Source organism: Haliotis rubra, unplaced genomic scaffold, assembly GCF_003918875.1.
Source record: "Haliotis rubra isolate DU_JTF1 unplaced genomic scaffold, ASM391887v1 Scf38, whole genome shotgun sequence".
NCBI classification, from domain to species: Eukaryota; Metazoa; Mollusca; class Gastropoda; order Lepetellida; family Haliotidae; genus Haliotis; species Haliotis rubra.
Genome location: NW_025767057.1, coordinates 2,293,022 through 2,308,727, shown reverse-complemented (window position 1 = coordinate 2,308,727; position 15,706 = coordinate 2,293,022). Strand labels below are relative to the sequence as shown.

The 15,706-nt window shown below is 37.0% G+C and overlaps 1 protein-coding gene across 3 annotated transcripts in view; it reads left to right on the top strand.

Moving 5' to 3' along the window:
• Positions 1–13,066, top strand: part of LOC124286274 (zinc finger protein 227-like) — a 64,054-nt gene extending 50,988 nt beyond the window's left edge. For all 3 annotated transcript variants that reach the window (XM_046722631.1, XM_046722630.1, XM_046722632.1), the window contains exon 3: positions 1,319–13,066. The gene's annotated coding sequence lies outside the window, so the exon portion shown is untranslated. The remainder of the gene's footprint in view (positions 1–1,318) is intronic.
• The last annotated feature ends 2,640 nt before the right edge of the window (positions 13,067–15,706 follow it).

Below are 15,706 nucleotides of genomic sequence, written 5' to 3'. Positions count from 1 at the left end.
CATTTATTGCTATAATATGAGTCACCTGCCAAGGGGCCGGTGGGGTAGCCTAGTGGTTAAAGCGTTTGCTCGTCAGGCCGAAGACCCGGGTTCGAATCCCCACATGGGTACATTGTGTGAAGCTCATTCCTGGTGTCCCCCGCCGTGATATTGCTGGAATATTGCTAAAAGCGGCGTAAAACCAAACTCACTCACTCACCTGCCAAGTCAGCATGTCTGTCTGTCCGTCCAAAATTATTCAATGATCTGCTGGAAACGTTTTCAATTGTACCTATCTGGTTTGTAGTCATTCTGCCTGTCAAACTGTTATGATACAAGCTTTGAGTCCAAAGCAAAATACATCAGCCATCTTTTCCAAGGGAGATCACTCCAAATAAACCATAAGTGATACTACAAGTGATCAAGTTGACCCAGATAGATATCCAGTTATTTTTTAGTAAGCAAGATACTCCTACACAGTTCATGTACAAGTTCAACTTCGGCCATTCCCATTTGCCTCTGATGGTATCTGCAGTTGAATGTCACCTTCTCATATACAATCCCTTAATAACTTTGAGATGACAAATGATGATTAAGTATTCATCATAATTATCATAATTAACATACTTGGATATTAAATTTTCATTAAAATCAAGAGATAAACTCTGTTTATACATTCCGTCAAAGGTACTTGTTATACATTCTGTAGTCCAGTCCTCAGCCCAAGGTATTGATCCTGGTAACAGAGTATGAAGTCTACATTTTGGGGGTATTGCATAGTGTAAAACCCAAACCACCCACTCCAGTGTATCGTGAATGAACAAGTATCAATTATGGACGAACCTCATTTATTTGGAATCTTGACAAAGTTTTTTCAGGAAGTAGTAATCATTTCATTCTGTTAGATACCGCGTGTCCTAATACTTGCATAATTTTGTATACATTCTCTCGCTTTCTCTCTCTCTTATTTGTGGGGGCGGTGGGGTAGCCTAGTGGTTAAAGTGTTCACTCGTCATGCTGAAGACCCGGTTTCGATTCCCCAGATGGGTACAATGTGTGAAGCCCATTTCTGGTGTCCCCTGTGGTGATATTGCTGGAATATTGCTAAAAAAAAAAAGCGGTGTAAATACTAAACTCACTCACTCTCATTTGAGATGCATTAAACTTTCAGTCACTCACCTGTGATGCATTAAACTTTCACTTTAATATGCTGGATCTGTGACGTCTGTAGACCAGTGACATAGCTGGTGTTTGTTAAAATATCTGTCATGGCTGCCTCATTATCCCAGTGAAATACTTCAGAATTCCTATTGATTTCGATATTTTGTTTCTTTTTCAGGCTGGTCGTGCAAGATGGGACGTAAAAGCAGGAAAGTCTTACTTTGAGTGTGCAACGGAGCTAACTCACATGGCACGACTAGGGACAAATGACAGGCATAATTGTGTTTGCATGATGGAAAGGAAAATATGGTGCATTTATTATACAAAATTTTCTTCGAACTGTCATATTAGATGTTATTCTTTCTGTCCGTTTTGTTATGCTAGTCATAGTAACAATAACTTGCCATGTCTAATTACTATGAATTCTATTAATTGAAGAGTTCCTTGTTCAAGGGAGACAATCATGTATTGGTTGAACTTGTATTTTTAAGGAGATGTAACCGAAAATGCAAAACATAGGTGTTTGGTTGCAAGATTACAGTGATAAAACATGGGAGCGGTGTCCCTTTTGTACATGTTTTGGTGTGCCATTAGAAATTTGTTTACACTATGGAGTGAGATTTCATGAATTTTGTGGTTCCGGTGTCTTGTTTACGGAGAAGTAAAAATTATCTGAGATGGTTGTCTTTAAAGTTAGTTGTACTAGCAACTACCGGTGAGAGAATACTTGACACTGAGCTTTTGGGTTGAGATTCATAATGATGGAAGTTTTAGTATCCCCCATTTTATTGTGTCTTGTCAGTTTCTTGTTTTCCGAATGAATCCATTTTGTTTTGTGTTTTGTTTTACATTCTCTGCCTTTTAGCCAGGGACGTACATTACTAAAATTTCACGATATTTCCTTGACCCTGTCATGAACAGTGAGTACCTCAGTGTAACGATTTTCCTGCATTTGAAGCTACCTCAAAGATGTTTTAGGAATTTTGTTATTTAAAAAGTTTAATCATGAATGAAGTACGGGTACTCATAACTATCAGAAGTTGATATGCTCATTCTTCAGTGGATGCACTGGGAACAGTGGTCTACCCCTGTACAAAGCTTTCAAAAGTCAGCTGTTTTAGTTTCTTAACGATATTAACACCACATATTTTCTTTTGTTTATTGCATCTTGTTTTTCAACAAATTGAATATTTTATATGAACTGAGGAAAGGTTTAATTTTTTCCTATTATTCATTATTATTCTATTTCTTTTTAAGAAATACATTCTTACATGGTGTGGTTGTTTGTTCATAACATTCAAAATGAATTATACTATCTTAAAATTCCTGGTAGGCTATTTCCACTTTTATTGAGCTATGTTTCTGATTGTCAGCTTAAAGCCATGTCATAGGCAACAGTAAGTATGTGGTTACAGTCTATGAATATATTCACAATAACCATTCATACTTTCAGGGTTGAAACAGTATGGAAGCAAATGTTATTTTTGGATGGTTGAATAATCAAGATTGGTTAAATTCTAAATTTACATACGAATATGTATATTTACTTTTTAAAGTATTCGTTGATGAAGATAATGTTCTTTTATTAAAAAATATAAAAACCTTGCTACTTTATGTGCCATTGTATAAAATAAAACCCATTTTGGTGCTTATACCAGTTTACTGGTATTTCAAACAAACCATCCTAGAAAACAGTTTTGTGAAATACTGTCCTTCCTTTGATTGAAATGTTCTCAGTTGTTGATAATTCCTTACCGTTCCATTATATCCCTAAGCTCATGATCCTATTCATTATCTCATACAAATAAACATTCTGAACAGGGCTTGTGTTCAAGCCATGCACTTCAGGGAGTTTCAAAGCAAGCATAACATACTCTCAGTGAGATTCAGGTTACCTCTGTCCTTGTGTGAATGAAGAACTACTACATCTACAAACTAATTATCACCTGGAAGTAATTTCCCCAAGATCTCTTGCATATTTGCTAACTAGTAATACCTGTACTTGTCATCCATGTTAATTCCAGACTGATGTATGGCTGGATGTGTCGTCATAAAAAAGCAGGAAACTGTAGCAACAGGAATTTGGCCCCCAAATAATAAAAGGCCAGGCAGTTTGTTGAACTTGTTTTTCTGATTTTTCATCTTTTGAATTAAAGTGACAAAGTTCCCAAAACAATTTAAGTGCTGGCTTCCATTTGCTGTCCATTAAAGATGATAGCAATGATATTTTATTTTCTTGATTAAGCTAACATGTTCATTTTATTCTTATATTTAATTTTGAAATAATGGATGTTAAATTCAATTATTCTAAGTAACAAGTACAAATTGTCTGGCCTTTTAATAGTTAATGATGTTGGAGTACAACTTACCTCATTATTAAAATACTGTTAACCTAATATGCAAAATCTCACATTTTTGACACACCAAGAATCAATTTATACACCATGTGAAATTTGTAATCTAAGACATATTTAATGTTTTCATTCTTTAAGAGGATGTAATCAAAATTATGATTATGGAATAGCTGTGTGAAATAAGTTGCTATTTAACATCAGGAATTATGTAGCATCTGCTGTAAGACTGTTATGTTGTCAAGGTAACTTGGCTCACCTGATGTGATCGAGTGAGCATGTGCCGGCATCTCTCGTCATTACCCACAATGCACTGTTCTTATTCTTGATCTTCCTATGTACCAATATTTTATCGTTGATGAAATGCTTGCAACTTCATATACAGGTTAGGTTAATGGAAAATATTAGCAGAATGTTGCAGGTATGAATCAATTGAGGCAAATGTCTAATGTACTTTTGAACATACAAATATTATTTTATGATTAATACATTGACTTCATCTTGTCTTCGATCTGGCATAAGCTAAGGATAGTCCATCTTCAATTACCTGATCTTCATAGGTTTGTTTGTAGTTACATTTTATGGAACCTAATAATTTAATTTATTTTTCTTTTCAACGTAAATTTGAATAAAAGTATCATATAATATATATTGGGTATTTTAATGATAAATAAAACTTGATGAAATTCTCATGGAAGTAGAAGTAGTACTTTTAATGGAAATACTTATCGCAGTCTCATGTGTTGAGACTTTAATGCATTTCAAGTTTTCATACGTAAATAACCTGGTTCAGGTTTTCATTTTGACTATGAATTTTGAGGTGAGCTTCATAACCTTAAGCAAGATAAGTGTATTTGATTGTTACCCAGACTGTCATACCTCAAATTTATAGGTAATATATTAATATAACTTATTTTTAAAATGTTTTCTTTTTTTCTTATTTGTGAAGTCCTCAGGAATATACCATTCATCATTGAGCTCAGGATCATGAAACTTAATTCCTTTAAGGGTGCAGGGCTGCCAACAATTCAGGGAGAATCACAACATAGCTTTATGAGAGTATTTTGTGTCATATTTTCAACAACATTAATTGAAATGATTTCATAATGACATATATTAATATGGTTGTCTTCAGTGATAGGAAGCCTGTAGTGATTGTTGAAATTCAGGAATATTATGCGGTTTAGTTTTCAAATGCTATTTAATCAAATATTTGTGCTAAAAATTAAATATTTAAATTTTGTGAAATTTTCAACTTCTTTTTTAATTGTAATGAGTATAACAGTACTAATTTTCTTACTCAAGATCTATTATAGAGTAGAAACATTGATATTAAGATTTGTTTTCAAATGAGAATGTGGGCTTACTTTTAAATTGATGTTGATGTTTATTGTTAACGTTTTAAACATTGGTGTCATGATGTTATAGAAACAATCTTTATTCAAATTCTTTACTATACAATAGAGTAAGTTTATCTGTCAATTAATTTGAAGTGTGTTCTTAACTACCTCAATTTCCTCATCAAATTACCATGAAAAGTGTTTAATTTCTTTGAATTTCATGAAGAGTAGCACTGTCCTGTTCCATGTTTGATGTTATTTGTAGGTGTGTCCTATTCATAACAAGCATAGTTGACAGATATTTCAATATCTTAAGTTGGGCCTATCCCCAAGTGGAGAGTGGTAGCGCTGTTTGATCTCAGTGTAACCCTGTTCCTCTGTGTTCTATCTTTCTGTGGATATAGAGTAAGGTGTTTGTACATATCCTGACCTTTCTCCAACACATGGACGAAAGAAACTTGACCTACCTCAGAAAATTTCAAATGAATTTCAGGTATTTTCTTTCCTTTGTTTATGTCTGTAGATGAATCTAGTATATTGCATCTCTTCTAGAGCATATGTGCTTTTAGTGTTGAAGAGAAATGCTTGTGAATATATGCTGATTGTTTGTATTTCAGTTTAACTGAACTCCATGGTAACGATTTAGAGTTGATTGTAGTTTTCGTAAAGGATAATGAAGATAATTCTCACTTACCTGTGTAAGTGTCTTTAAGTATATAATTTAGACATTTTGATAATAAATCCATCCATCTGAAATCGTGCTCATTTCTGTTCAGGATGGTGCCACTTTCTCTGTTTTGAAGAGAGAGTTATAATTATAAGCTGCAGTTACCATGGATACATAGTTGCTGATTGACCAACATTTTAGTGTTTGCATCATGCATAGTGCTGTATAATATACGCTACTTACCTTCTGTTTGACATTTCAACTTGCATTTTGTGGAAACACCCAAAAAAATATTTGAACACGTGTCTATCTCTATGTGTATACCTGAACTGTTTTGTGCTGTAGAGTTGTAACATTGTAGTTTGTGCTATCTTGCTCAATGATACCGTGATGCAAATAGCATAAGATTTTGGAGGATTCTCCAAGTTTTATTTACCATTGTACTGTTTGACTATTTTCTTTGTTGTACAACTTGTAACTGAAATGTCAAGTTAGGTTCACTGGCCGGTCAAATCTAACTAACAGCCATATTATAAAATTACCACATTTTGTTAAACTGCTTCTCGCACAGTGAATGTTCCAGGTTTCTAATCAGCCTCACAGGAATTAGCTATTATTTTAATATTTGCTGACCTTTGAAGTTTAACACCTTATAAGTATGAGTCTTAAGGCCTATATTGCATGTATACCAAAGACTAGGCCTGCATTGTTCTAATGGTGTTGTTATGGTGACAGTGGGTATGTAGGCCCTTGTCATAGTGAATATGGTTGGTTGGCCAGCCTGTTGTATACGATCCCATTGTTCCGGTAGGGGTTAAATACAGCATGCTTCTATGCCCTGCCAGGGACTGTCTGTCCTGTGCTCACATAGACTACACTTCATTGCAATTATTTTCTTGAAAGATGATTAAATGTAACTTACGAGTAAATCTGATTTCCAAATTTGAATGCCTCTTGCAGAACTGGAAAATAATTTCCTGAATTCGATTACATTTTGAGATTTTATTTTTGAATTTTGAATGATTTAATTTTTGCATGAGTGTAGATCTATAATCAAATCAAATGTATAGCCCATTGTGGCATCTCTCAGGTTAACAAAAATCAGGATTGATTTACACATATAACTATATAGAAATACCTCTCTTGTACATGGTACTGTGTGTTCCATATTATAGATTTATGTATTTTACCTTACCTGTATTTACGATGATATGTCAATTGTGTACATTGGTCTACTAGCAAGGCTATGTGTAACCTTTTCTGCTTCCTAGAAGGCTAGGTTTATTGATATTTATGGCTTTTACTAGATACTAGCTGTTTCTATTCCCTGTGAGACAAACACTGTTAGAAAAGGGAAAGTGGTGTACAGAGACTTGAAGGAAGGACGGGGATATCCTTGTCTTACCAAGGGAGATAACTATGTTTGTATCACAGGTGAGCTTGTGCATTTACATTCGTGATACTTCAAGTAGCTCAGCGGTTCAAGTCTTGAAAAATATGCATTTGTACAGTTATGTGTATTTGTGTTGTCTAGTATGCTTCATCGCGTGTTCCACATCATCATCATCTGTCATAGTTTTTGTAGGTAGCTTGTGATACATCCATAGGGCATCAATAGTGCTACATGATCAGTCTTGTTCTGGGGAACAAAGTGCACCAATGTTCAGTGGGAGGTGATACTGTTCAACATAATCAACATGCATTCAGCACCATGAAACTTGATTACTCACAAGTAATGAATTAGATTTAAAATCTATTGAACTTCATTCCTAGTCAATTTGGACTTGATTTTTTTTTTCATCCAAATCAAACTTTTTTCAAAAGTAGCACTTTCAACAGAATGTCAAGAGTCTCATGTCGTTTTTATGTGACAATAGAGCAATCAGCAAGCCTTCGTTAAATTGGAAGCTGTTCATGAGAATACGTTTGGTTGCAGCAAGTTGATTATTTAGGGCTTAAGGAATACTGTTACATCCTTGGACTTGGGCACCTGAATCTATATACTTATATTATGACGTACATGAATTTGATTTCTTTTTTTAATTTTGGACCTGTTACTTGAAGCAGTATGACTGGAACATTAGTATGTTGGTATGATGGTTAAGGACGACTGTTGGACTGGTGTCTTTATTTCACAGAACAAGCCTGTATCTATGATTACGAGTTCATTCATGATCATTGTGTATATGTCATCAATAATCACATTGTACCTGCCTCAGAGTCATTCACCTCTCAGTTGGTGTTCTCAGAACGCATTAAGTCGAACAGTGGCTATTCTCGCTGTCTAATGAATTCAGGGCGTGATTGGAGCATGGCCAAATGTTTGTGAATGAAAACCGGTGAATGAGAGGTCTTTTATAGGGCAGGCCCCCTTCAGTTGATTTGTTACAGAAACCCTTGGAGGACAGGCTTTTGTTTTCCTTGTGTTCCATCAACCTGATAATCCCAGTGGATAGCTTAAGAAACGAGCTGATTCAAAGAAATGAAATCATCCTTTTTGTTTCAATGTATTTTAGGGTTTTTTCTATAACCTGTGGTTACTTTGTTAGAGTTATTGAATAATTGGGGTACAACCAATGTGGGAACATATCTTGACACTGGTTCCTCTGAGATTGTTTTGGTGTTTGTGAAACAACAGATTTGTTAATCAATATATTTTGCCTTTTTTTTAAATATAACCTTTTGATTACCCCCAGTAATTTGAAGAAGTCTCTCCAGACCTGTTTATTTTACGCATTTTGTTTGGTTGATTTTTATTGAGTGAGAGAGAGTGGGTAAATATGTTTCCTTCAGCTGAACCAGCCTCATGTTTTGATGAAGCCATGCAAATTTGGTTTCTTGTTTTGCTCATCAACCATTTGGGAAAAAAATATGATGGAAACCCTGACGAAAAACAAGCTGTGGCCCAATTAACAGGCAGCTTCCTCAAATATTATGTTTTAGTTTCATTTGCAAGAGTGACAAGATGATTTCAAGGCAGCAGATTTCTTCCCTCCTGCGTGTTTTGACAGTGACAACTGCCAAAAGGCCTTTGATTAACTATCTCTTTAAGCCAAACCGGCTATTAGATGTTCCAAATTTCCCTCCATGCTTTAAGATTTTTAACAAATGAAATCTTTAATGATATTATCAACTTGATCTTACATGATCAGTTCTAAAAAATAGGGGAAAAGATAAAATATTAAGTTTGTGACAGTTAATTTTATTCATGTCAACTTGAAATTTGAGTTGCAGTTTTTCGTTAATCATTGAATTACTTTTGTCTAAATTGATAAATTCCTGGCAAAGGTTTTGAACTTTGAATTTTGTTTGGGTTGGTGCAGCTGAAGATGAATGACTGTGGGTGTTTTTTCATGTTCAATACTCAGTTATTGTTTATTTTCAGACATGAGCAATTTATCAATGTATCAAAATTGAAATGCATCATGGCGCTGATTTTGTTAAGAAATTGATTTGACAAGCGTTATCAGTCCTATCCAGGCTAGATGACCTGATATGCCTGTCTCAACATATTCTACCATGTGTCATATTCCTGTTAGAGGTTCTCAAAAACCAGAAATCCTTGTAAGTCTAGTTCCGCTAGGACTCTAAATGCAGACAGTTGATTTTGATCTCTGAATAGCAAGAGGCATTCAGAAAAATAGTTGATCCAAAACTGGAACTGATTCAGAACTAAAATTGTACATTTGTGAATTTTCTGAAACCAAATTATGACTTAATTAGTTATGATTGTGTGAGTCATGAGTGAGGTCATGCTAGAGAGTGATGTTAGCCTGTCAGCTTCATTAGATATCAGTTGTAGATGTAGACTGTGAGTTGTCATGCTTCCTGTATAGAGGCTTCTGTAGGCTGTCATGCTTGTGCAATCCAATAGTGCTTTCTGTGTTCACATAATGTTTGTGTAGCTTATTCAGCATCTTGTCCCATCAGTAAAGACAATGGTCATTGTTTGTTTCCATATTCGGCCTGATTTGGTGACGACAACTACAACCACAGGCTTTGATTTGTATTGCTATTGGCATTGAATAATGAAGTATTTTCTAAATGGTCAGTTGGACCCGGTGACTTATGAAAATATCTTGGTGTCATGGGTGTTTTTCAAGGGTTGAGTTTAAATTTTATGAAAACAACCATTGACCGGTGAATGACCACCACTTTTTGCGGAAGATCGGTGCCTGAATGTGATCTATGACCTGTGATCAGTGTCAGGAAGACGGAGGGACAACATGTTTCGTTTAATCAGAATTCTTGACTTGAATCCGTGTATTGTAGTGGTATACATGCATACTGGTACTATATATAGTATATATAGCTTGTACAGTTATAACCTCACTCCTGGATATACCAGTGAATTCTCCCATCATGTTAGGACTATGCACTAATGAGGAAGAGTCCATTTGGATTTGTGGGTGTTTGGGAGTTGAAGCTGTGGTTGCCATATTTGAGTATATGCTAGATATTGGTACATTTACAATGTAGTCGCGTAAGTGTGTTTGTCTTACAGATTCTCTTGCCTATGATATCGCACAACATTTGCTCAGTATACTATGTTTCTTGTTGCGATTCAATGTATTTTCAACTCTTTTGAAAAATTGCATTGTTTAATTGTTCCTTGTTAAGCCTTCTCCATGTTTGAAATGTCAACAATATTTCTCTTTTATTTCAAATCCATACAAGAACTGTTTTCCTCAAGCTCATAGTCACAATTACCGAAGTACTGCAAAAAATCTATCGTAGCCATTTTGGTTTTAGAAGGGTTATTGAAATGAATATTTTAGAACCTTATTTTCCTTCATAATATATGCCTTTGATTAGTGTATGTGAGCACTATTGTGTGGTTACTTGTTCAGACTTCTGACCTTGCTCACATTCATGCTCAGCAGCAACTTACCATTCAAGTTGGCATTCAAGGGAATGCTTGAGGAAATCTGGTTTTGAATCTTGTTTTTCTATGGATTTCTCCATGTATGTGTGTGTTCAATGTTGCATCTCAGGAGTACCATTTTGGCTACATAATACACTCATAAGACATAAAATCAAATAAATCAAGCTGTCAGTTTGAAGCCTCCATACCCACAAATGTCACTCCCTCCATGCCTACCTTCTATTGACAACCATACTTCAGTCAGATATAGTTGAAGAGCCAATCACATTGTCAGTTGATTTTCAGTTCACAATTCAAAACGGGTACTAGGCAGTAAGTCATTTATTTGATTTTGTGGTCTTGAACTTTCTGACGAGCTGGAACATATACAAGTGCTATAGAACATCCTCCATACTTTGTATGGGTTGTTTATGTGAATATATATCCTGCACCAACTGGTGGTATGGAGTTTCAGCTCGGACATTTCTACTTTCAAATTCTCATATTGATGGATGCATTAAGCCAGCATCAGACAAGTTGTGACAAGTCAGGGGCAGAGCTGAAGGAGTTGATACTCAGTACAAATGTCTTATATGAATGTGAACAAGCATTCTCCTATACCAACAGCTGTGCATGCCATGTCTTTCAAGACAATATCAGCAAGTCATCTCACGCTTTCCATTCCTCCAGCTCATTCTGAGTTTGGCCTTCCATCCACCCTGCTTACACCCACTGCCTGATGGCTTCCTCATTCCAGCAGTGCCTCCATGTTACCAATGTCCTCCAGCACCTGCCCTGCCCTGCCCTGCCCTGCCCTGCCCCATGCCCTGCCCTGCAGTCCATATCCTTGGCCTACACCTGTAACAATCCTGTGTATGTAACATTTCATCAAGAGCTGCCAGTCCAGTGAGTAATGTGGCACCTGCCTCACCATGACCTGTAAAGAATCTGTTTAGACAACATTTCCTCAAGAACTCCTAGCCCAGTCTCAAGTTATCAATCCTGCCCATCCATATCACCGAAAGCCGTGTATGGGCAATGCTTCAGCTAGAGCTGCTTTTCCAGTCTCCTATTCCCAACCTGCCCCTCTGTATCGCCAGAGACCCTGTGTAGGCAATGCTTCAGCTTGAGTCCCTGTTTCAGTGTCATATCCTGGTCTTGCTCACATCACTCTGATGCTGTGCTGTCAGCTTCCATCCTTCCTTTTGTGGTAGTGTTCATATAGTGAAGTGAGTGCATTCACTTTGGGGAGGTTCTGTTTGATCCCAGTGCTGCCACCTGGTTGAATTGATGAGCACATCTACATACCTATGTAATGATTACATGTTTCGAAATTGGTTGTTTTGCAAGAAATATCATGTAAAGGATACATATTACACTCATTATTGTTTTACTTGAAAAATTATATTAATTGCTGTTAATTGGCAAGTTGAAAAAAATTCCTCAAGCTACGTGGCAGCATGGAATCAAGGGAGAGAACTAGCCAGATCTCTTGTTTATTATTTGACGTATTATGAAACGGGTGCCATAGATGTTAGGCAGCTTATGCATCATCTCTGCCTTTCCTTATTATTTGTTGTTTCTTCTTATTTACTATGTTTGTGTGTGCTTGATTTGCTGCCAATACGTCTCATCTTGTAATGGGGACCATGTTTGGCTACTTACGAAATTAGGCCTCATTGAAAGCTCTCTTCTGTCTTAACACTGCTGACTTTAATTCTGTATTTATGAAACAATTCAGGGATGATATGATTGACTTGAAGTCACCAGTATTTGGTCAGTGTTTTTGGTATTTATTGTTTTGCAGCTATTGACAGCAAATCAAGCTTATATTGTACACCTTGTAGTTTTGTGTGCTTCACTATTATTTTGTCCTCAAAAACATGAGGTTCTACACATGCTTTGCAAGGAACATTAAGATCAGGAAAATCTGAACTCAGAAATTATCATTATATATAGGTATAAAACTCACCAAATTGGATCTGGTATTAATTGGATATGCAGAAATGAATATATTTTAAGCCGTGCTGTTGAGCTGAAATGAAAATAAGGATTTAATCAGGAAATTTAATCAGAACTTCGTGTTTTTGACAAACGTAACATTCTGTACTTAAAGGGCATTCAACCTGTAAATCTAATGGTGATGGTTGTCAATTGTGCTTCTGTTTCATTCAGTGGATGAGGGTAACTCATACATTGATATGCTTAACAAATATGTACAATCATGAAATCACAATACTAGTATGTGCTTTCAGTGATGTGCCCTTTTGGTGCAGATATGTTAATTGTTACCTTAATTAGAGTGATTGTATATAATTTAAATTCAAAGTATGCATTCTTATGTGTGGATATATCAAGAAAGATAAGACTGTTGTCTGAATTCAGCTGACGTGTAGTAATTCTTTCGGAGTCTACCTCATGTTACTACTTCAGGGTGTGCACGGGCAGTTGTTTCAGGTTTCAACAGGGAAAAGATAGGGACTAGTTGACAACCTTGTCACATCCCTCCTTTGATGAATTTTATTATTGAATGTCACTCTTAGTTTTATATAGGTTTTAGTTTGTATTACTCTTAGGGATCAGCTAACATTGTAGTTTTTAATATTGTTATTACTCTGATAAATGTGCATTTTGCTGCCTCACTCGGTATTTACATTTATTGTTACTTGTAATAGTTAACAACATAAAGTTACTCTTAACCATCTTCTTGTGTTGTTTTCATGGGCAATGCATATACTTCAACTTGAAGTTTGCGCTTAGTTGAAAAAAATTGTTCATCAAATAGACAGTGAGAGACCAGATGAATCTCATAGTTGGCACTGTCTTTGTTACACGACTACAGCAGGCCACCAGTCTTGTCCCCAGTGTCTCACTTAGGGTGGGAATCGACACATTTCCTCTTTCTACAGTTACAGCAGCTGTTGTGACCTCTGATGGATTTTGGCAAGACACGCCCGCTGCACAACGGTTGGAAGGCAGACTCATGTGTTAAAGTTGCGCACGCACGCACGCACACACACACGCACACGCACTGTTACCACCTAATTGTAAAACCTGCATATCTTCAGGCGCTCCTGAAAAATAAATCTCATACGCTGTGATATTACAGAAATATTTTGATATTTCAAAACGGCGCTAAACCAGACTCATGCTCATAGTCTTAATATTCGTACAAACGTGGAGCAAATAGACGAGCCTTTTACAACGGCCAAAGCGTGGTTACACGCAGTTTCATTACATTTCTGTACATCAAAGTGTAATTCAAAGACGCGATTTGGTCGTTTCATTGAGTAACAAGGAAGACAGTTTGGGGCACCGTGAACGTGTATGCAAGTCTTGCCGTATGTCTACACATGAACACTCCATTACCAATGATGATTTCCTAGTATTAGCGTTGATGATGATGTCTAGATTTAGAATTTGATTTCATGCAGATCGATTGATTGCTTAAATTCACCACGTCAAAGCCTTGACACGGCTGGTACTCTCGTATCAGCCACTGACGTGTAAAAGATAGGCTGGGACGACACTGCCAACAATTACATCCACACTTATACTCTCAGTACATATTCATCTGATCCAGGGGCGGTAGGGTAGCCTAGTGGTTAAAGCGTTCGCTCGTCACGCCGAAGACCCGGGTTCGATTCCCCACATGGGCACAATGTGTTAAGCCCATTTCTGGTGTCCCCCGCCGTGATATTGCTGGAATATTGCTAAAAGCGGCGTAAAACTAAACTCAGTCAGTCAGTCATCTGATCCAGGTTGTTGTCCTGTAGCTGGGGCATTTATGCGGCATATACCAACATTCAGTCAGCACGTCATCGCCCTGTAACCAGTACTGGTGGAGTTACGTTTCTTCAATATACTCCTGTCCTATCGGTCGACACCAGGGCCTAGATTTTCGAAGCTCTCTTATCGCTAGGAAAGTCGTAAGTGCCATGCATTAACGTTAACTTACGACTATCTTAGCGCTACGAGAGCTTCGAAAATCTAGGCCCAGACTTGTACTGTATGTGATTCAATGAATGTTCCTCACAAGACGCACTACACTAACGTGTTGGGTCATACGATCACAGTTCTAATCTAATCTAATCATTTTGTATAACGCTGAAGGTTCCATGTTGACTGAGCTGTTCACTGGCGCTTTCACATATTCACATTATGTACACAGTATATACACGTACACAGTGGCTCTTGGTTTAGCAGTCATAGGCAAAATTGAAGAAATGGGTTTTTAGGTTTGTCCGAAATGTTGATGGCGTTTCTGATAACTTGATGTGGTCTGGAAGAGCCTTCCACACAGATGTTGCTGCGCATCTGAAACTGCGTTCACCCATAGCTGTTTTACAGCGAGGCTTGACGGTCCTGCATGTGGAGTTTGTTGGTGTTCCCACTGACCAGGTCTAAAATAACACGACCGTTACTTTAAAGCATTAATATACACAAAAAATTTAATTAAGCACCCCCTGTATTTTTGCAATAATAAGTTTTCAACAAGTACATTAAACTTCTCGTGGTGACCACGATAGAAAACCATGGAGTTTTTCTTACCCGTACGATCCTTTTGCTCATTTTAAAAAACACACACACGCTGATTTCCACACAAAACAATGTCTGTACAAGTATGGTCCTGGAATGTTTAATGTTGAATTTATTGGTAAATGTGAACATTCAAAATGTCATTTTGCGTGTCTTACACGATTCAAGGTCAATACTGAGTGTAACCTCCACGTGACTATATGACTGCACTCTCCTCCTCATACCCCCTGTCAGCCACCTGATCCCCTGAAGGGGCCGTCTACGTCATTCCTCGTTTTAAGCAGCTTCAATTGGGCCAGGTTCTGTACAGGAGGACCCCTTTGTTGCACACGACGACCAATCATGTCCCAGATATGCTCCAACGGGTTAACACTGGGGCTCATTCAGTCGTGAGATATGTCAGGGGGTGCTTAACTAATTTGTTTGTGTATAGTTTGATGGAAACTACTTGATGCATGAGACCTGTCCAATAATGCCACGTATGGCAGTGTGTTAACTATGGAAAACCCAAACCACGCAAGTCCATTCCTCTGTTATACTGGACAACTGTCTCCATTACAAAGTGAGAGATATTGGTGGGCCCAGCAAATCTACCACTGAATCCGAGACATACTGAAATCCCCAATACAGACCAGGTTTTTTTACTATATAATCACAGGCGTTTGAGACTTACATCCATGCGGTTTCTCAAAACCTCAAAGAATTGCTTGAATTGTTTGCAACCCGGAAAACCCACTTCAAAGATTTTAACTTGAAAACATGAACATGAAAAACTTCATTCTTTGCCCCATGATCGTTTGTTTTT